A 5,000-nucleotide genomic window follows, 5' to 3' on the forward strand; every position below is an offset into this window, starting at 1 on the left:
CCCCCCCCCCCCCCCAAATACACCTTTCCCTACAACAATGTGTACCTTAACCTAAGCGATATTGTACCTTAACCTCAGCTATATCGTACCTTAACCTAACCTACATTGCGCCTTAACCTAACCTACGTTGTACCTTAACCTACGTTGTACCTTAACCTAACCTACGTTGTACCTTAACCTAACCTACGTTGTACCTTAACCTAACCTACGTTGTACCTTAACCTAACCTACGTTGTGCCTTAACCTAACCTATGTTGTGCCTTAACCTAACCTATGTTGTGCCTTAACCTAACCTATGTTGTGCCTTAACCTAACCTATGTTGTGCCTTAACCTAACCTATGTTGTGCCTTAACCTAACCTATGTTGTGCCTTAACCTAACCTATGTTGTGCCTTAACCTAACATATGTTGTGCCTTAACCTAACCTATGTTGTGCCTTAACCTAACCTACGTTGTGCCTTAACCTAACCTACGTTGTGCCTTAACCTAACCTATGTTGTGCCCTAACCTAACCTATGTTGTGCCTTAACCTAACCTATGTTGTGCCTTAACCTAACCTATGTTGTGCCTTAACCTAACCTATGTTGTGCCTTAACCTAACCTATGTTGTGCCTTAACCTAACCTATGTTGTGCCTTAACCTAACCCATGTTGTGCCTTAACCTAACCCATGTTGTGCCTTAACCTAACCCATGTTGTGCCTTAACCTAACCCATGTTGTGCCTTAACCTAACCCATGTTGTGCCTTAACCTAACCCATGTTGTGCCTTAACCTAACCCATGTTGTGCCTTAACCTAACCCATGTTGTGCCTTAACCTAACCCATGTTGTGCCTTAACCTAACCCATATTGTACCTTAACCTAACCCATATTGTACCTTAACCTAACCCATATTGTACCTTAACCTAACCCATATTGTACCTTAACCTAACCCATATTGTACCTTAACCTAACCTAATTTGTGCCTCAACGTAACCTAATTTGTGCCTCAACGTAACCTAATTTGTGCCTCAACGTAACCTAATTTGTGCCTCAACGTAACCCATGTTGTGCCTCAACGTAACCCATGTTGTGCCTCAACGTAACCCATGTTGTGCCTCAACGTAACCCATGTTGTGCCTCAACGTAACCCATGTTGTGCCTCAACGTAACCCATGTTGTGCCTCAACGTAACCCATGTTGTGCCTCAACGTAACCCATGTTGTGCCTCAACGTAACCCATGTTGTGCCTCAACGTAACCCATGTTGTGCCTCAACGTAACCCATGTTGTGCCTCAACGTAACCCATGTTGTGCCTCAACGTAACCCATGTTGTGCCTCAACGTAACCCATGTTGTGCCTCAACGTAACCCATGTTGTGCCTCAACGTAACCCATGTTGTGCCTCAACGTAACCCATGTTGTGCCTCAACGTAACCCATGTTGTGCCTCAACGTAACCCATGTTGTGCCTTAACGTAACCCATGTTGTGCCTTAACGTAACCCATGTTGTGCCTCAACGTAACCCATGTTGTGCCTCAACGTAACCCATGTTGTGCCTCAACGTAACCCATGTTGTGCCTCAACGTAACCCATGTTGTGCCTTAACGTAACCCATGTTGTGCCTTAACGTAACCCATGTTGTGCCTTAACGTAACCCATGTTGTGCCTTAACGTAACCCATGTTGTGCCTTAACGTAACCCATGTTGTGCCTTAACGTAACCCATGTTGTGCCTTAACGTAACCCATGTTGTGCCTTAACGTAACCCATGTTGTGCCTTAACGTAACCCATGTTGTGCCTTAACGTAACCCAATTTGTGCTTTAACGTAACCTAATTTGTGCTTTAACGTAACCTAATTTGTGCTTTAATGTAACCTAATTTGTGCTTTAACGTAACCTAATTTGTGCTTTAACGTAACCTAATTTGTGCTTTAACGTAACCTAATTTGTGCTTTAACGTAACCTAATTTGTGCTTTAACGTAACCTAATTTGTGCTTTAACGTAACCTAATTTGTGCTTTAACGTAACCTAATTTGTGCTTTAACGTAACCTAATTTGTGCTTTAACGTAACCTAATTTGTGCTTTAACGTAACCTAATTTGTGCTTTAACGTAACCTAATTTGTGCTTTAACGTAACCCATGTTGTGCCTTAACCTAACCTATATTGCGCCTTAACCTGACGCACGTTGTCGCTGAACCTGCTCTGTAATTGTTATGCAACTCGTTAAATTAGTGTAGTGTTGCCTAACCGCAACCCTCGCAATATAGTTCGCTATTCGCACTGCCCGGTCCCCTGTGTATCGCGTCATGTTAAACACCTTGCAGGTGTTGCTGACTTTCCACATGCTCCTGCTATACACTGTAATGTGGATAGCAGCAGGACGTACATGCCCCCCCCCCCCTTCCCCCCTGCCTTCGCAAGCTGGTCGTTGAGAAGTTTGCATGTTCAATGCCCTTCGCATGCCGACGTACTCAGCCTACGTTGTGGTACGGCCTGTCACCTGTCCGCCGATGTACGCAAAACCCACAAACTGTACTGCACATTGGTCCGTATGTACTGAATGATACATCGTGGCACATGTGTGACCGTACGACGACTGCGCCTAGCAACGGCAGACCATACAGTCCAAATATTGTGCACGCAGCTACGTGTCGTCTCCCTATAAGAGCTGGATTGCAGTGTGGTACGCCATTCAGACGTGTGGGAGGAACGGACGCCCTGGATGGCGATCAGCATGAGCAGTCTGTTGATGTAGTGGAGCGTGTATTCGGACGTAGTCGTCTCTTCTCACACACCGTGATAGCATGTTGCACCGCGTTCCACATCTGCGACATCCTGCAGAGGCCGGCTGACAGTCGTTCGCGCAATGGACACCGCATACGTACGGGGGCTACCTTCCACGTGTTCTCGAGGCGTGCACATGTTGTTGCGTCTATGTGGGCAGACGTAGTGTGTTGTGACACCTGACACAGGCATGCAATACTCGTTGCAAATGGCGATGGACGTCTACGTTTGCTGGTGACGTTACGCAAATGAACAACAGGTAACCCGTTGTGGTGCGGTTGTTCTCGCTAGAGGTGAATCAGTGTTGGCGACGATCGGTCGAGCTATTAACCGGTTGTTTCAGGGATACCCACCATGCCCACGAACGTGAAAGGGGACCCACCATGCCCACGAACGTGAAAGGGGATCTGGGTGTGAGGCGATACGCGGCGGTGGCTGGGTGGGACCGTCCCCGGCCGGTGAGGGGGGGCCGCCCGGCGTGCTGGCAGCGCGGTGCGTGGGCGCACGCGCTACAGCCGGCTGGTGGGGGCGGCCAGTGGCAGGCGCGCCGGCCGACGGACGCGGCAGGCGGCGCAGCTGCGCGCCGGCGCCCCCTGCTCGCGGCGCCTTGCGGCCAAAGCAGGTCCTCGCGGGCCCGGTGCGAAGCGCGGTGGCCATCTGCAGTGTGCTGGTCCGATTGAGGACTGTGTGCGCTGAGGATGCGCCGCCGCCCGGCGCTCGGCGCCGCGACGCCGTCTGCTGCTCGGTCGCCCCAGCGGTTCTCGCAGGTGGTTTGTATCGCAGCTGTGCGGACGTGTTGGCGCGTGCGCTGTGCTGGGAGAGTTCGCTTCGGCACCCAAGTGGGGCTTTTGTCCTTCTGTGGCGCTGGCGTTGGAGCTGCCGGTCACCGTAGGTGGCGCGTGTTGTCTCCCGCCGGCAATGCCACGACAGCACGCTCCCGGGCCTCTGTCGGCAGCGGCAAGCTCAGTTGGGAGCACGGGTGGTCGCACCTAAAGCGTCTACTCGCCTAACTCCGGGCGATTGCGCCTCTCTCGAACCCGACCAAGTACTTAGGACGGCGCTGCGCGCCGCCGGGACCTGAGAGGGTTTCGAGGTGTGTTGTGCAGGGGAGCTCAGCCTCCTCCTGTTTGCAGAATAATTGAGCGGACGCTTGCGTGTTCGCGCGGGCCCCCGGGACACACTCCCGGGCGGCCGGCTGCTCAGCTCTAGTTGACGCAGCTCCCTGGTTGATCCTGCCAGTAGTCATATGCTTGTCTCAAAGATTAAGCCATGCATGTCTCAGTACAAGCCGCATTAAGGTGAAACCGCGAATGGCTCATTAAATCAGTTATGGTTCCTTAGATCGTACCCACGTTACTTGGATAACTGTGGTAATTCTAGAGCTAATACATGCAAACAGAGTCCCGACCAGAGATGGAAGGGACGCTTTTATTAGATCAAAACCAATCGGTCGGCTCGTCCGGTCCGTTTGCCTTGGTGACTCTGAATAACTTTGGGCTGATCGCACGGTCCTCGTACCGGCGACGCATCTTTCAAATGTCTGCCTTATCAACTGTCGATGGTAGGTTCTGCGCCTACCATGGTTGTAACGGGTAACGGGGAATCAGGGTTCGATTCCGGAGAGGGAGCCTGAGAAACGGCTACCACATCCAAGGAAGGCAGCAGGCGCGCAAATTACCCACTCCCGGCACGGGGAGGTAGTGACGAAAAATAACGATACGGGACTCATCCGAGGCCCCGTAATCGGAATGAGTACACTTTAAATCCTTTAACGAGTATCTATTGGAGGGCAAGTCTGGTGCCAGCAGCCGCGGTAATTCCAGCTCCAATAGCGTATATTAAAGTTGTTGCGGTTAAAAAGCTCGTAGTTGGATTTGTGTCCCACGCTGTTGGTTCACCGCCCGTCGGTGTTTAACTGGCATGTATCGTGGGACGTCCTGCCGGTGGGGCGAGCCGAAGGCGTGCGACCGCCTCGTGCGTGCTCGTGCGTCCCGAGGCGGACCCCGTTGAAATCCTACCAGGGTGCTCTTTATTGAGTGTCTCGGTGGGCCGGCACGTTTACTTTGAACAAATTAGAGTGCTTAAAGCAGGCAAGCCCGCCTGAATACTGTGTGCATGGAATAATGGAATAGGACCTCGGTTCTATTTTGTTGGTTTTCGGAACCCGAGGTAATGATTAATAGGGACAGGCGGGGGCATTCGTATTGCGACGTTAGAGGTGAAATTCTTGGAT

The 5,000-nt window shown here is 51.3% G+C and overlaps 1 non-coding gene across 1 annotated transcript in view; it reads left to right on the top strand.

The window, feature by feature from the left end:
- Positions 1-3,986: 3,986 nt before the first annotated feature.
- Positions 3,987-5,000, top strand: part of LOC126443819 (small subunit ribosomal RNA) — a 1,909-nt gene continuing 895 nt past the window's right edge. The window contains exon 1 of the ribosomal RNA XR_007582204.1: positions 3,987-5,000. This exon is cut by the window's right edge and continues 895 nt beyond it. This is a non-coding gene — a ribosomal RNA (small subunit ribosomal RNA).

The sequence above is a fragment of the Schistocerca serialis genome, unplaced genomic scaffold (genome assembly GCF_023864345.2).
Source record: "Schistocerca serialis cubense isolate TAMUIC-IGC-003099 unplaced genomic scaffold, iqSchSeri2.2 HiC_scaffold_193, whole genome shotgun sequence".
In the NCBI taxonomy this organism is placed as follows: domain Eukaryota; kingdom Metazoa; phylum Arthropoda; class Insecta; order Orthoptera; family Acrididae; genus Schistocerca; species Schistocerca serialis.